Source organism: Rhea pennata, chromosome 1, assembly GCF_028389875.1.
Source record: "Rhea pennata isolate bPtePen1 chromosome 1, bPtePen1.pri, whole genome shotgun sequence".
NCBI lineage: Eukaryota > Metazoa > Chordata > Aves > Rheiformes > Rheidae > Rhea > Rhea pennata.
Window position 1 is genome coordinate 208,664,637 of NC_084663.1, and position 16,526 is coordinate 208,681,162.

Sequence of the window (16,526 nt, forward strand, 5' to 3'; positions counted from 1 at the left end):
GCCCCAGGGGCGACGTTTTAAGCTCAGGAAGGCTCCAAGCACAAACAGCAGCAAATTGCAGGGGAGATCCCATCCCTCTAAGTCTGTCTGCGTGAGGCAGTCCCCGTAAAATAGTTGTGCCTGTAGAAGCGGAGTTGCTCACAGCTTCTGCTGCTTCTACTGACACCAGACTTCTGACCTGTGCTTTCTGCCGAGTTGTGCAGGATAGGGAGCCTTTGACCATGTTGTTGTTGAGAGGGCACTCTGCGGCAGCGTATCCGTATTTCTTTCAGCTCTGAGAATAAGAGAGAAAATGCGCCTGGTTGTGAAGGCAGTGGGATCTGTGTTTGGAGACCACCGGAGTAAGGTGAGGTGGTTGCGGAAGGGATGGTACCGCGGTGAGTGGCAGCAAAAGCACTTCCCTCTGTGTCGACCCTGGCAAGGAAGTGAGAGTAGGGTGCTATTCTGGACCTAGCCCAGGTTTCCGGCTCTGTCCTGCTAGCAGCAGAGCTACTGTGAGGAGGGGGCCTTGGGGACTGCCTTGTCCAGTGGCTGGGACTGCCGAATGAGCAGCTGGGCACATCTTCCGGGTGATGGTTGACGAGCTCTAAGTGGAGCCTTGCAAAGAGGCGGGAGAGAGACTGCCGAGGGGAAGGGGCATGCCGCATTCTTGCATTGGCTAAAGAGGAGGCCTGGCGGTGAAGCCCAGCAGTGAAACCAGAAGCTAAGAAATCTTCTGCCTCCTTGTCAGCCCTCCACAGATCCTAGGGACTTTATGTGTATACCGGTGAGAGGCAGCTTTCCTTGAGCTTTTGGCGAGAAGGACTAATCGCTCCCCTCCTTGGCAATCGCTCCCTGGCAGGTGAAGGCTGCGATCCTCTCTTTCATGAAGGAGCTGTTCCGCTCTGGTGTGGAGAACTGTTTGGCGTGGGGCATGGTGGCCTATATTTTCACAGAGTTCAGTCGGGCCACCAGCAGGCTGGTAAGAGCGGACCTTGACGGTTTGGACTGTGTTCTGCGCCCTTTGTGTGTTGATGGCTCCACTGAGGCTGTGGAGGCGCCCAGGCTCTGGAGTCCCGGGTGTCACAAACTGATTGGCATCCAAAGGGGCATGCCCCATGGGTATCTCTACCGCAAAAGACAGCAAAAGACAGATGCATGGGCTAAGCAGGACAAGCTGGAAAAGCCCTCTGATTGTTTCCTTGTCCTCTGCCCCTCCCAAGCCTCTCCTGTCCTCTCAAGAAGTCTGGGGCTCTGTGTCCTTTCAGGAAGCAAAGGGGCCATTGGCAAATGGCTTTCTTGAGTGTTGACAGCCGGCTCCGCAGCGGGGAAATCCTCGTAGATGGTTCGCTAGAAGAGTGACTTGCTGAAGATCTTAATTCTGCCTGGGCCTTTTCTCGCCAAGAGGAATTCTTGGTTATTCATTTGCTATGAGGCTGCTGCAGGCCTCATATGGCTGCATGGAGAAAAGCGGAAAGGACTCCCACTCCCACTTCCTCCTCCTCCTCCTCCTCCTCGCTGAGGCCAGTCGTGCTGTATTTCCAGTGCAGCAAAAGAGCGTGACTCCTCTGGAGAACACAGTTCCTTGCATTTCCTTTGGTGTCACCACAAGAGTGCTCGTGCCACGGAGCACCTCCTGTGCTTAATACACAATCTCCGTGACTGGGCTGTGCATCCAGACAGGCAGTGGCTCTCTGTGGCTCCATTCTGTGTAGCTTTTCCTGCAGCAAGGGATCTGCCACGCTGTTTCCCCCTGTCTTCTCGCCAGCACACTCTAAGGCTTCCCATTCTTGTCTTTTCTCAGGTGACGTGTGCTCCCAAATCAAAAGCCCCTACTTTCTCCTCCTGAAACCCCTAGCCTCCAACTGAAGAAAGAGGAACCGAGGGGAGTGTGTGCAAACGTCTGTCTTGCAGGAGTCAAGAGACCTATCTGAGAGGGAAGCGCTGGAAGAAAGCACGCTTCAAAGTCTGTGCTTGCAAGTCCTTCACTCTCTGGACATCTCAGCGAGCGGGATGGCGAGAGTAAGTTGTCTGAGCACCGGGTGCTCCTTCTGGCCTTGAGGATGCTTTCTTCTAGCCCTCGTCCTCTCCACTGAGAAGCTCTTCAGAGCCTGAGGCTGCGAGAAGGTCATGTCAGAGGGGAGGGGAAAGAGCGTCTTGTGAGTTACAACGCAAGAGGTGGGCTCAAGTGAAGATCAGGGCAGTGGCCTGGAACGAGAAGAGGTAGAGGAGAAAGGCCAGGAGAGATGGGAAGTGGCAGCGTGGAGCAGGGGCATTGGTGGTTCAGTGGTAGAATTCTCGCCCGCCACGCGGGAGGCCCGGGTTCGATTCCCGGCCAATGCAGCGTTCCTATTTAGCTCCGGAAGTGCAGCTTACGGGAGTGGACGGTGTGGTGGATTGAGAGCTGGCCGGAAGGCAGAGCTCGGAGGGCTCTCCTCAGCGGTGCAGAGTCTAGTTGGAAGCCTGTGGCTGCTACGGGGTCCAGTCTTGTTCAACTTATTCCTCAGTGACATGGGTGAAGGGACAGAGAGCCTGCCCAGCAAGTTTACTGATGATCCCCAAAGCCCATCACCAATGTCGGAGATGCGTCAGAGACTAGCCTGGGAACCGGGGCTACCATGGGAAGTGTCTTGATGTGTACACATTTGCACGGTGTGAGTAGGTGTGATCCTGGAGAACGCAGATGCCTGGTGGCTGAGAGCGCAGGAAATGAGTCTTCTAAGTACGGGTAGGTTACAACTGCCCATCCTGCACTCCACTGCCTCCTAGTCTGGGCAAAGACATCAGCACCTTCTGCTGCCCTCTGCTGCCCCTTCTCTCTGGTGTGCTGCCCCAAACCTTGGCTAGGGAGTGGCTTAATCCCAGGTGAATGTGGACTCAGAACTCTTGCATCCCCAGCCTAGTTCCTGCTAAAGCAAGAATGCCTTTTGCATGGAAGCAGACTTGGGGGAAGTTGTCAAGCTCTTGAGAACATAGGCCTTTTCCCCCACCCCCCTGCAGGAGTGAGGCCTGGGGAGGCTTTCCAGCTGTCTCAAGTGATGCGCTCTGTGCTCAGAGAGCCAGGGAAGTTGAGACCAGTGTGTCATGGGCTTTGACAGTCGTTGATGCATCTGCCTGTGTTGTTTCAGCTCTGCAGTTGATGCAGGAAGACCATCATCCCAGTGTGCAGCAGGCAGCAGCTCAGGTCCTCAGAGACAACTGGCCAGAGCTGTGAAATGTTCAGACCAGCTCGGAGGTCACCAGAGTGCACCTCCCCCAGGAAAGTGAAGGGTGAGAAGGCCGTGCTAGCAGGGAGCCAGTGCACTCAGCTGACAAAAATAAAGCCTTGCTTGTGGAGCAGAAGCTCGTGCAGTGCTCGCTTGTGGCCGAGGCCTCTTGACAAGCCCCTGGCTCTGGCAGGGCTGTTGTGGTGCCTGCGGACCTGCTGTCCTTGCAGTGTGTCTGAGCTGTATGTGTATGGGGGAAGGGAGGTAGAGAGGGCTGTGAATCCTAACCTGACCTTGAACGCCATGAGGTGGTGAAGTGATTCCAGAATGCATATGTGGGAGGGTTGTGTTCTGGCAAGGCGGGGATTGATCTTCCAGAGCCTGGAGGAGTAGCCTCTGGCCATTTGTGGGTGTTTGGACTCTGGTTTTTGTGTTGCTGACCCCTCAGGGGGGCCTTGCCCAAGGAAAACCTGAGGAAGAAGCGAGGGGGGAAGGGGAATCGCCCTTGTTTGGATGACAAAGTGCCAGAGAGGTCTAAGTAAGAAGTCTCCCAGGAAGCACTGGGAGTGCTCTTCTGTTCTTTCTAAAACGTGGCTCCTCTTAGCGACTGGTGAAGGAAGAGCTGCCTGGGAAGACCTTGTGCCCTGAGACGCTCCTCCTGAGCCACAGAGAAAGCTCGGTGATGCTCTGGGGAGGAAGACGGAGGACCTGGGCAGGGCTCTGGCAGGCATGGGACCTGGGAGCAAGCCAGGAAGAGGGCAGGTAGCTGTAGAAGTAGGGGCACACGAGGACTTCGAGCACCCAAGCCTCTACTCAGAAGGGTGCTCGTGTGTGTCACACCCGCAGGCATCCTGTATGGCAGCAGGGTGCAAAATGCCAGGCCCTAGAAAGAGAGAGAGTGGAGTAGTACTGCTTGGGCTGTGGACGGAACTACCCAGGCTGTATTCAACACAAAACACAGCAGGTGGAAAGAGAGCTGATTTCAGTGCATTACTTATGTTTTATGTAGCAGCCTTGTGTTACAGCATTCACCTGTGGGATGGGAGAAGCCCACAGCTTGTCCTGATGAGGCTGGGAAGGGGCTGAGCAAGGAATTGAAGAGGAACGATAGATTCCATGGACTTCACTGCTTTTAGGTTCTCATTGCTAACAATTTTCTCAAAGTAATCCAAAGACTTGAATTTCACCCCCAAAGATGGAGACTCCAGGATCACGAGGCAGTCAGCTATTTCCCTACAAGATGTGTGCCATAGGCAACAGTTTTGGGCAAGGGAAGGCTTGAGGAAAGGGTTTGGTGATTGGCCCCAGCACAAACAAAGTGGATGGTGGGTCTCACTTCTGCCCTAGTAACTTCTTCCTGCCACTTGTCAGCTCTGAAGAGCTGAGGGTCTCCCTTCACAGGATTCCTTCTCTCCGGGGCTGGGGCTGTCTAGAGGAGAAAGAGCAGTGTTTTCTGAAGGGAGTGGAGAGAGCAAATGCGGGGCAAAGCCCTGCACCGCCTCCCGGCTGGAGAGATGACAGTCTGCCTTTCAGGCTGCTCCGCTGGCCTCTCTCCTGCCTCTCACAAAGAGGCGCTTGCTGGTTTTGCCTTTCAGGGACGGAGAGCGAGGCTTGTAGAACAACGTCCCTGTACCTGCTCAGATCTTTGGTTCGCTGTGACCGTAAGTAACACTTGGAGGACAGTAAGGGGAGTGGTGTGGGCTTGACTGCACGCACACTAAACGTGGCCCAAGCTCCTCTCCCCGGTTCAACTGAGAAAGGTCACGCCAGTGGTGAGGCACAGAGATGCTAAGTGCTCACAAAGGTTGTGTTATCCAGGTGACTTGTGTTCTGCTGAACTGTACTGAAGCAGCTGAAGAATCTGCCTGGAGAGTTAGAAGCCGGGCTGCCCCAGGGGCGACGTTTTAAGCTCAGGAAGGCTCCAAGCACAAACAGCAGCAAATTGCAGGGGAGATCCCATCCCTCTAAGTCTGTCTGCGTGAGGCAGTCCCCGTAAAATAGTTGTGCCTGTAGAAGCGGAGTTGCTCACAGCTTCTGCTGCTTCTACTGACACCAGACTTCTGACCTGTGCTTTCCGCCGAGTTGTGCAGGATAGGGAGCCTTTGACCACGTTGTTGTTGAGAGGGCACTCTGCGGCAGCGTATCCGTATTTCTTTCAGCTCTGAGAATAAGAGAGAAAATGCGCCTGGTTGTGAAGGCAGTGGGATCTGTGTTTGGAGACCACCGGAGTAAGGTGAGGTGGTTGCGGAAGGGATGGTACCGCGGTGAGTGGCAGCAAAAGCACTTCCCTCTGTGTCGACCCTGGCAAGGAAGTGAGAGTAGGGTGCTATTCTGGACCTAGCCCAGGTTTCCGGCTCTGTCCTGCTAGCAGCAGAGCTACTGTGAGGAGGGGGCCTTGGGGACTGCCTTGTCCAGTGGCTGGGACTGCCGAATGAGCAGCTGGGCACATCTTCCGGGTGATGGTTGACGAGCTCTAAGTGGAGCCTTGCAAAGAGGCGGGAGAGAGACTGCCGAGGGGAAGGGGCATGCCGCATTCTTGCATTGGCTAAAGAGGAGGCCTGGCGGTGAAGCCCAGCAGTGAAACCAGAAGCTAAGAAATCTTCTGCCTCCTTGTCAGCCCTCCACAGATCCTAGGGACTTTATGTGTATACCGGTGAGAGGCAGCTTTCCTTGAGCTTTTGGCGAGAAGGACTAATCGCTCCCCTCCTTGGCAATCGCTCCCTGGCAGGTGAAGGCTGCGATCCTCTCTTTCATGAAGGAGCTGTTCCGCTCTGGTGTGGAGAACTGTTTGGCGTGGGGCATGGTGGCCTATATTTTCACAGAGTTCAGTCGGGCCACCAGCAGGCTGGTAAGAGCGGACCTTGACGGTTTGGACTGTGTTCTGCGCCCTTTGTGTGTTGATGGCTCCACTGAGGCTGTGGAGGCGCCCAGGCTCTGGAGTCCCGGGTGTCACAAACTGATTGGCATCCAAAGGGGCATGCCCCATGGGTATCTCTACCGCAAAAGACAGCAAAAGACAGATGCATGGGCTAAGCAGGACAAGCTGGAAAAGCCCTCTGATTGTTTCCTTGTCCTCTGCCCCTCCCAAGCCTCTCCTGTCCTCTCAAGAAGTCTGGGGCTCTGTGTCCTTTCAGGAAGCAAAGGGGCCATTGGCAAATGGCTTTCTTGAGTGTTGACAGCCGGCTCCGCAGCGGGGAAATCCTCGTAGATGGTTCGCTAGAAGAGTGACTTGCTGAAGATCTTAATTCTGCCTGGGCCTTTTCTCGCCAAGAGGAATTCTTGGTTATTCATTTGCTATGAGGCTGCTGCAGGCCTCATATGGCTGCATGGAGAAAAGCGGAAAGGACTCCCACTCCCACTTCCTCCTCCTCCTCCTCCTCCTCGCTGAGGCCAGTCGTGCTGTATTTCCAGTGCAGCAAAAGAGCGTGACTCCTCTGGAGAACACAGTTCCTTGCATTTCCTTTGGTGTCACTACAAGAGTGCTCGTGCCACGGAGCACCTCCTGTGCTTAATACACAATCTCCGTGACTGGGCTGTGCATCCAGACAGGCAGTGGCTCTCTGTGGCTCCATTCTGTGTAGCTTTTCCTGCAGCAGGGGATCTGCCACGCTGTTTCCCCCTGTCTTCTCGCCAGCACACTCTAAGGCTTCCCATTCTTGTCTTTTCTCAGGTGACGTGTGAAAAATCAAATCAAAAGCCCCTACTTTCTCCTCCTGAAACCCCTAGCCTCCAACTGAAGAAAGAGGAACCGAGGGGAGTGTGTGCAAACGTCTGTCTTGCAGGAGTCAAGAGACCTATCTGAGAGGGAAGCGCTGGAAGAAAGCACGCTTCAAAGTCTGTGCTTGCAAGTCCTTCACTCTCTGGACATCTCAGCGAGCGGGATGGCGAGAGTAAGTTGTCTGAGCACCGAGTGCTCCTTCTGGCCTTGAGGATGCTTTCTTCTAGCCCTCGTCCTCTCCACTGAGAAGCTCTTCAGAGCCTGAGGCTGCGAGAAGGTCATGTCAGAGGGGAGGGGAAAGAGCGTCTTGTGAGTTACAACGCAAGAGGTGGGCTCAAGTGAAGATCAGGGCAGTGGCCTGGAACGAGAAGAGGTAGAGGAGAAAGGCCAGGAGAGATGGGAAGTGGCAGCGTGGAGCAGGGGCATTGGTGGTTCAGTGGTAGAATTCTCGCCCGCCACGCGGGAGGCCCGGGTTCGATTCCCGGCCAATGCAGCGTTCCTATTTAGCTCCGGAAGTGCAGCTTACGGGAGTGGACGGTGTGGTGGATTGAGAGCTGGCCGGAAGGCAGAGCTTGGAGGGCTCTCCTCAGCGGTGCAGAGTCTAGTTGGAAGCCTGTGGCTGCTACGGGGTCCAGTCTTGTTCAACTTATTCCTCAGTGACATGGGTGAAGGGACAGAGAGCCTGCCCAGCAAGTTTACTGATGATCCCCAAAGCCCATCACCAATGTCGGAGATGCGTCAGAGACTAGCCTGGGAACCGGGGCTACCATGGGAAGTGTCTTGATGTGTACACATTTGCACGGTGTGAGTAGGTGTGATCCTGGAGAACGCAGATGCCTGGTGGCTGAGAGCGCAGGAAATGAGTCTTCTAAGTACGGGTAGGTTACAACTGCCCATCCTGCACTCCACTGCCTCCTAGTCTGGGCAAAGACATCAGCACCTGCTGCTGCCCTCTGCTGCCCCTTCTCTCTGGTGTGCTGCCCCAAACCTTGGCTAGGGAGTGGCTTAATCCCAGGTGAATGTGGACTCAGAGCTCTTGCATCCCCAGCCTAGTTCCTGCTAAAGCAAGAATGCCTTTTGCATGGAAGCAGACTTGGGGGAAGTTGTCAAGCTCTTGAGAACATAGGCCTTTTTCCCCACCCCCCTGCAGGAGTGAGGCCTGGGGAGGCTTTCCAGCTGTCTCAAGTGATGCGCTCTGTGCTCAGAGAGCCAGGGAAGTTGAGACCAGTGTGTCACGGGCTTTGACAGTCGTTGATGCATCTGCCTGTGTTGTTTCAGCTCTGCAGTTGATGCAGGAAGACCATCATCCCAGTGTGCAGCAGGCAGCAGCTCAGGTCCTCAGAGACAACTGGCCAGAGCTGTGAAATGTTCAGACCAGCTCGGAGGTCACCAGAGTGCACCTCCCCCAGGAAAGTGAAGGGTGAGAAGGCCGTGCTAGCAGGGAGCCAGTGCACTCAGCTGACAAAAATAAAGCCTTGCTTGTGGAGCAGAAGCTCGTGCAGTGCTCGCTTGTGGCCGAGGCCTCTTGACAAGCCCCTGGCTCCGGCAGGGCTGTTGTGGTGCCTGCGGACCTGCTGTCCTTGCAGTGTGTCTGAGCTGTATGTGTATGGGGGAAGGGAGGTAGAGAGGGCTGTGAATCCTAACCTGACCTTGAACGCCATGAGGTGGTGAAGTGATTCCAGAATGCATATGTGGGAGGGTTGTGTTCTGGCAAGGCGGGGATTGATCTTCCAGAGCCTGGAGGAGTAGCCTCTGGCCATTTGTGGGTGTTTGGACTCTGGTTTTTGTGTTGCTGACCCCTCAGGGGGGCCTTGCCCAAGGAAAACCTGAGGAAGAAGCGAGGGGGGAAGGGGAATCGCCCTTGTTTGGATGACAAAGTGCCAGAGAGGTCTAAGTAAGAAGTCTCCCAGGAAGCACTGGGAGTGCTCTTCTGTTCTTTCTAAAACGTGGCTCCTCTGAGCGACTGGTGAAGGAAGAGCTGCCTGGGAAGACCTTGTGCCCTGAGACGCTCCTCCTGAGCCACAGAGAAAGCTCGGAGATGCTCTGGGGAGGAAGACGGAGGACCTGGGCAGGGCTCTGGCAGGCATGGGACCTGGGAGCAAGCCAGGAAGAGGGCAGGTAGCTGTAGAAGTAGGGGCACACGAGGACTTCGAGCACCCAAGCCTCTACTCAGAAGGGTGCTCGTGTGTGTCACACCCGCAGGCATCCTGTATGGCAGCAGGGTGCAAAATGCCAGGCCCTAGAAAGAGAGAGAGTGGAGTAGTACTGCTTGGGCTGTGGACGGAACTACCCAGGCTGTATTCAACACAAAACACAGCAGGTGGAAAGAGAGCTGATTTCAGTGCATTACTTATGTTTTATGTAGCAGCCTTGTGTTACAGCATTCACCTGTGGGATGGGAGAAGCCCACAGCTTGTCCTGATGAGGCTGGGAAGGGGCTGAGCAAGGAATTGAAGAGGAACGATAGATTCCATGGACTTCACTGCTTTTAGGTTCTCATTGCTAACAATTTTCTCAAAGTAATCCAAAGACTTGAATTTCACCCCCAAAGATGGAGACTCCAGGATCACGAGGCAGTCAGCTATTTCCCTACAAGATGTGTGCCATAGGCAACAGTTTTGGGCAAGGGAAGGCTTGAGGAAAGGGTTTGGTGATTGGCGCCAGCACAAACAATGTGGATGGTGGGTCTCACTTCTGCCCTAGTAACTTCTTCCCGCCACTTGTCAGCTCTGAAGAGCTGAGGGTCTCCCTTCACAGGATTCCTTCTCTCCGGGGCTGGGGCTGTCTAGAGGAGAAAGAGCAGTGTTTTCTGAAGGGAGTGGAGAGAGCAAATGCGGGGCAAAGCCCTGCACCGCCTCCCGGCTGGAGAGATGACAGTCTGCCTTTCAGGCTGCTCCGCTGGCCTTGGAGCGGGTGCCTCTCCTCCATCATTGCGAGAGGACACTGACACCGGCTTTCTGCACGAGGGCTCTCATAAGCATGCGCACAAGCATCTGTGGGCTTCTCTCAAGGATTCTTCTGTCAGAACAATTCTACTTCATGCAAAAAGTAAAACCCTGTGTGCCTGACACAGGCTCCCCTATCTCCATCAGAAGCATGCTACTCTCAGCTGGCTTGCTCAGGCATTTGGACCACTAATTCGACCCTGGCCGTTCAGGTGATTCCTTTCAGGAAAAGAGTTGGCACAATTGTCAGTTCCCGCAGCCTTCATCCTCCAAATCCTTGGATGAAGACATTGCTCCGTAAAAGCAGAAGAGGATCATGTTGCCTATCATCAGACCGTTAGGCCATTCCGTCCCAATGAAGTAGCACTGACCGCTACAGAGGCAAACAACGAGGTTTCCTTAGCAGGCCCTGGAAGTGGAACACTAGTGCGGAGCCAGTCTAAATGAGAAACTTCCAACCTAATCCCATCAGTTCAGGGAGTGCCAAGAAGGGCTTTCCGGTGAGCGAGCGCGAGGAACTGTGTGAGCAGTGCGACTGACTAACCAGTGCCGATTTCCAGTGTCTGTCTTCTGTGTAAAGTCTCTCCTGCCTCTCACAAGGAGGTGCTTGCTGGTTTTGCCTTTCAGGGACGGAGAGCGAGGCTTGTAGAACAACGTCCCTGTACCTGCTCAGATCTTTGGTTCGCTGTGACCGTAAGTAACACTTGGAGGACAGTAAGGGGAGTGGTGTGGGCTTGACTGCACGCACACTAAACGTGGCCCAAGCTCCTCTCCCCGGTTCAACTGAGAAAGGTCACGCCAGTGGTGAGGCACAGAGATGCTAAGTGCTCACAAAGGTTGTGTTATCCAGGTGACTTGTGTTCTGCTGAACTGTACTGAAGCAGCTGAAGAATCTGCCTGGAGAGTTAGAAGCCGGGCTGCCCCAGGGGCGACGTTTTAAGCTCAGGAAGGCTCCAAGCACAAACAGCAGCAAATTGCAGGGGAGATCCCATCCCTCTAAGTCTGTCTGCGTGAGGCAGTCCCCGTAAAATAGTTGTGCCTGTAGAAGCGGAGTTGCTCACAGCTTCTGCTGCTTCTACTGACACCAGACTTCTGACCTGTGCTTTCTGCCGAGTTGTGCAGGATAGGGAGCCTTTGACCACGTTGTTGTTGAGAGGGCACTCTGCGGCAGCGTATCCGTATTTCTTTCAGCTCTGAGAATAAGAGAGAAAATGCGCCTGGTTGTGAAGGCAGTGGGATCTGTGTTTGGAGACCACCGGAGTAAGGTGAGGTGGTTGCGGAAGGGATGGTACCGCGGTGAGTGGCAGCAAAAGCACTTCCCTCTGTGTCGACCCTGGCAAGGAAGTGAGAGTAGGGTGCTATTCTGGACCTAGCCCAGGTTTCCGGCTCTGTCCTGCTAGCAGCAGAGCTACTGTGAGGAGGGGGCCTTGGGGACTGCCTTGTCCAGTGGCTGGGACTGCCGAATGAGCAGCTGGGCACATCTTCCGGGTGATGGTTGACGAGCTCTAAGTGGAGCCTTGCAAAGAGGCGGGAGAGAGACTGCCGAGGGGAAGGGGCATGCCGCATTCTTGCATTGGCTAAAGAGGAGGCCTGGCGGTGAAGCCCAGCAGTGAAACCAGAAGCTAAGAAATCTTCTGCCTCCTTGTCAGCCCTCCACAGATCCTAGGGACTTTATGTGTATACCGGTGAGAGGCAGCTTTCCTTGAGCTTTTGGCGAGAAGGACTAATCGCTCCCCTCCTTGGCAATCGCTCCCTGGCAGGTGAAGGCTGCGATCCTCTCTTTCATGAAGGAGCTGTTCCGCTCTGGTGTGGAGAACTGTTTGGCGTGGGGCATGGTGGCCTATATTTTCACAGAGTTCAGTCGGGCCACCAGCAGGCTGGTAAGAGCGGACCTTGACGGTTTGGACTGTGTTCTGCGCCCTTTGTGTGTTGATGGCTCCACTGAGGCTGTGGAGGCGCCCAGGCTCTGGAGTCCCGGGTGTCACAAACTGATTGGCATCCAAAGGGGCATGCCCCATGGGTATCTCTACCGCAAAAGACAGCAAAAGACAGATGCATGGGCTAAGCAGGACAAGCTGGAAAAGCCCTCTGATTGTTTCCTTGTCCTCTGCCCCTCCCAAGCCTCTCCTGTCCTCTCAAGAAGTCTGGGGCTCTGTGTCCTTTCAGGAAGCAAAGGGGCCATTGGCAAATGGCTTTCTTGAGTGTTGACAGCCGGCTCCGCAGCGGGGAAATCCTCGTAGATGGTTCGCTAGAAGAGTGACTTGCTGAAGATCTTAATTCTGCCTGGGCCTTTTCTCGCCAAGAGGAATTCTTGGTTATTCATTTGCTATGAGGCTGCTGCAGGCCTCATATGGCTGCATGGAGAAAAGCGGAAAGGACTCCCACTCCCACTTCCTCCTCCTCCTCCTCCTCCTCGCTGAGGCCAGTCGTGCTGTATTTCCAGTGCAGCAAAAGAGCGTGACTCCTCTGGAGAACACAGTTCCTTGCATTTCCTTTGGTGTCACTACAAGAGTGCTCGTGCCACGGAGCACCTCCTGTGCTTAATACACAATCTCCGTGACTGGGCTGTGCATCCAGACAGGCAGTGGCTCTCTGTGGCTCCATTCTGTGTAGCTTTTCCTGCAGCAAGGGATCTGCCACGCTGTTTCCCCCTGTCTTCTCGCCAGCACACTCTAAGGCTTCCCATTCTTGTCTTTTCTCAGGTGACGTGTGCTCCCAAATCAAAAGCCCCTACTTTCTCCTCCTGAAACCCCTAGCCTCCAACTGAAGAAAGAGGAACCGAGGGGAGTGTGTGCAAACGTCTGTCTTGCAGGAGTCAAGAGACCTATCTGAGAGGGAAGCGCTGGAAGAAAGCACGCTTCAAAGTCTGTGCTTGCAAGTCCTTCACTCTCTGGACATCTCAGCGAGCGGGATGGCGAGAGTAAGTTGTCTGAGCACCGGGTGCTCCTTCTGGCCTTGAGGATGCTTTCTTCTAGCCCTCGTCCTCTCCACTGAGAAGCTCTTCAGAGCCTGAGGCTGCGAGAAGGTCATGTCAGAGGGGAGGGGAAAGAGCGTCTTGTGAGTTACAACGCAAGAGGTGGGCTCAAGTGAAGATCAGGGCAGTGGCCTGGAACGAGAAGAGGTAGAGGAGAAAGGCCAGGAGAGATGGGAAGTGGCAGCGTGGAGCAGGGGCATTGGTGGTTCAGTGGTAGAATTCTCGCCCGCCACGCGGGAGGCCCGGGTTCGATTCCCGGCCAATGCAGCGTTCCTATTTAGCTCCGGAAGTGCAGCTTACGGGAGTGGACGGTGTGGTGGATTGAGAGCTGGCCGGAAGGCAGAGCTCGGAGGGCTCTCCTCAGCGGTGCAGAGTCTAGTTGGAAGCCTGTGGCTGCTACGGGGTCCAGTCTTGTTCAACTTATTCCTCAGTGACATGGGTGAAGGGACAGAGAGCCTGCCCAGCAAGTTTACTGATGATCCCCAAAGCCCATCACCAATGTCGGAGATGCGTCAGAGACTAGCCTGGGAACCGGGGCTACCATGGGAAGTGTCTTGATGTGTACACATTTGCACGGTGTGAGTAGGTGTGATCCTGGAGAACGCAGATGCCTGGTGGCTGAGAGCGCAGGAAATGAGTCTTCTAAGTACGGGTAGGTTACAACTGCCCATCCTGCACTCCACTGCCTCCTAGTCTGGGCAAAGACATCAGCACCTTCTGCTGCCCTCTGCTGCCCCTTCTCTCTGGTGTGCTGCCCCAAACCTTGGCTAGGGAGTGGCTTAATCCCAGGTGAATGTGGACTCAGAACTCTTGCATCCCCAGCCTAGTTCCTGCTAAAGCAAGAATGCCTTTTGCATGGAAGCAGACTTGGGGGAAGTTGTCAAGCTCTTGAGAACATAGGCCTTTTCCCCCACCCCCCTGCAGGAGTGAGGCCTGGGGAGGCTTTCCAGCTGTCTCAAGTGATGCGCTCTGTGCTCAGAGAGCCAGGGAAGTTGAGACCAGTGTGTCATGGGCTTTGACAGTCGTTGATGCATCTGCCTGTGTTGTTTCAGCTCTGCAGTTGATGCAGGAAGACCATCATCCCAGTGTGCAGCAGGCAGCAGCTCAGGTCCTCAGAGACAACTGGCCAGAGCTGTGAAATGTTCAGACCAGCTCGGAGGTCACCAGAGTGCACCTCCCCCAGGAAAGTGAAGGGTGAGAAGGCCGTGCTAGCAGGGAGCCAGTGCACTCAGCTGACAAAAATAAAGCCTTGCTTGTGGAGCAGAAGCTCGTGCAGTGCTCGCTTGTGGCCGAGGCCTCTTGACAAGCCCCTGGCTCTGGCAGGGCTGTTGTGGTGCCTGCGGACCTGCTGTCCTTGCAGTGTGTCTGAGCTGTATGTGTATGGGGGAAGGGAGGTAGAGAGGGCTGTGAATCCTAACCTGACCTTGAACGCCATGAGGTGGTGAAGTGATTCCAGAATGCATATGTGGGAGGGTTGTGTTCTGGCAAGGCGGGGATTGATCTTCCAGAGCCTGGAGGAGTAGCCTCTGGCCATTTGTGGGTGTTTGGACTCTGGTTTTTGTGTTGCTGACCCCTCAGGGGGGCCTTGCCCAAGGAAAACCTGAGGAAGAAGCGAGGGGGGAAGGGGAATCGCCCTTGTTTGGATGACAAAGTGCCAGAGAGGTCTAAGTAAGAAGTCTCCCAGGAAGCACTGGGAGTGCTCTTCTGTTCTTTCTAAAACGTGGCTCCTCTTAGCGACTGGTGAAGGAAGAGCTGCCTGGGAAGACCTTGTGCCCTGAGACGCTCCTCCTGAGCCACAGAGAAAGCTCGGTGATGCTCTGGGGAGGAAGACGGAGGACCTGGGCAGGGCTCTGGCAGGCATGGGACCTGGGAGCAAGCCAGGAAGAGGGCAGGTAGCTGTAGAAGTAGGGGCACACGAGGACTTCGAGCACCCAAGCCTCTACTCAGAAGGGTGCTCGTGTGTGTCACACCCGCAGGCATCCTGTATGGCAGCAGGGTGCAAAATGCCAGGCCCTAGAAAGAGAGAGAGTGGAGTAGTACTGCTTGGGCTGTGGACGGAACTACCCAGGCTGTATTCAACACAAAACACAGCAGGTGGAAAGAGAGCTGATTTCAGTGCATTACTTATGTTTTATGTAGCAGCCTTGTGTTACAGCATTCACCTGTGGGATGGGAGAAGCCCACAGCTTGTCCTGATGAGGCTGGGAAGGGGCTGAGCAAGGAATTGAAGAGGAACGATAGATTCCATGGACTTCACTGCTTTTAGGTTCTCATTGCTAACAATTTTCTCAAAGTAATCCAAAGACTTGAATTTCACCCCCAAAGATGGAGACTCCAGGATCACGAGGCAGTCAGCTATTTCCCTACAAGATGTGTGCCATAGGCAACAGTTTTGGGCAAGGGAAGGCTTGAGGAAAGGGTTTGGTGATTGGCCCCAGCACAAACAAAGTGGATGGTGGGTCTCACTTCTGCCCTAGTAACTTCTTCCTGCCACTTGTCAGCTCTGAAGAGCTGAGGGTCTCCCTTCACAGGATTCCTTCTCTCCGGGGCTGGGGCTGTCTAGAGGAGAAAGAGCAGTGTTTTCTGAAGGGAGTGGAGAGAGCAAATGCGGGGCAAAGCCCTGCACCGCCTCCCGGCTGGAGAGATGACAGTCTGCCTTTCAGGCTGCTCCGCTGGCCTCTCTCCTGCCTCTCACAAAGAGGCGCTTGCTGGTTTTGCCTTTCAGGGACGGAGAGCGAGGCTTGTAGAACAACGTCCCTGTACCTGCTCAGATCTTTGGTTCGCTGTGACCGTAAGTAACACTTGGAGGACAGTAAGGGGAGTGGTGTGGGCTTGACTGCACGCACACTAAACGTGGCCCAAGCTCCTCTCCCCGGTTCAACTGAGAAAGGTCACGCCAGTGGTGAGGCACAGAGATGCTAAGTGCTCACAAAGGTTGTGTTATCCAGGTGACTTGTGTTCTGCTGAACTGTACTGAAGCAGCTGAAGAATCTGCCTGGAGAGTTAGAAGCCGGGCTGCCCCAGGGGCGACGTTTTAAGCTCAGGAAGGCTCCAAGCACAAACAGCAGCAAATTGCAGGGGAGATCCCATCCCTCTAAGTCTGTCTGCGTGAGGCAGTCCCCGTAAAATAGTTGTGCCTGTAGAAGCGGAGTTGCTCACAGCTTCTGCTGCTTCTACTGACACCAGACTTCTGACCTGTGCTTTCCGCCGAGTTGTGCAGGATAGGGAGCCTTTGACCACGTTGTTGTTGAGAGGGCACTCTGCGGCAGCGTATCCGTATTTCTTTCAGCTCTGAGAATAAGAGAGAAAATGCGCCTGGTTGTGAAGGCAGTGGGATCTGTGTTTGGAGACCACCGGAGTAAGGTGAGGTGGTTGCGGAAGGGATGGTACCGCGGTGAGTGGCAGCAAAAGCACTTCCCTCTGTGTCGACCCTGGCAAGGAAGTGAGAGTAGGGTGCTATTCTGGACCTAGCCCAGGTTTCCGGCTCTGTCCTGCTAGCAGCAGAGCTACTGTGAGGAGGGGGCCTTGGGGACTGCCTTGTCCAGTGGCTGGGACTGCCGAATGAGCAGCTGGGCACATCTTCCGGGTGATGGTTGACGAGCTCTAAGTGGAGCCTTGCAAAGAGGCGGGAGAGAGACTGCCGAGGGGAAGGGGCATGCCGCATTCTTGCATTGGCTAAAGAGGAGGCCTGGCGGTGAAGCCCA

At 54.8% G+C, this 16,526-nt stretch overlaps 3 non-coding genes across 3 annotated transcripts; all 3 read left to right on the forward strand.

The window, feature by feature from the left end:
- The first annotated feature begins 2,251 nt into the window (after nucleotides 1–2,251).
- On the forward strand, nucleotides 2,252–2,322 carry TRNAG-GCC (transfer RNA glycine (anticodon GCC)). Its single transcript has one exon. It is a non-coding gene; the product is annotated as a tRNA-Gly (tRNA).
- Nucleotides 2,323–7,325: 5,003 nt separating this feature from the next.
- Nucleotides 7,326–7,396, forward strand: TRNAG-GCC (transfer RNA glycine (anticodon GCC)). Its single transcript has one exon. It is a non-coding gene; the product is annotated as a tRNA-Gly (tRNA).
- A 5,622-nt stretch (nucleotides 7,397–13,018) lies between these two features.
- TRNAG-GCC (transfer RNA glycine (anticodon GCC)) lies at nucleotides 13,019–13,089 on the forward strand. Its single transcript has one exon. It is a non-coding gene; the product is annotated as a tRNA-Gly (tRNA).
- Nucleotides 13,090–16,526: the final 3,437 nt, after the last annotated feature.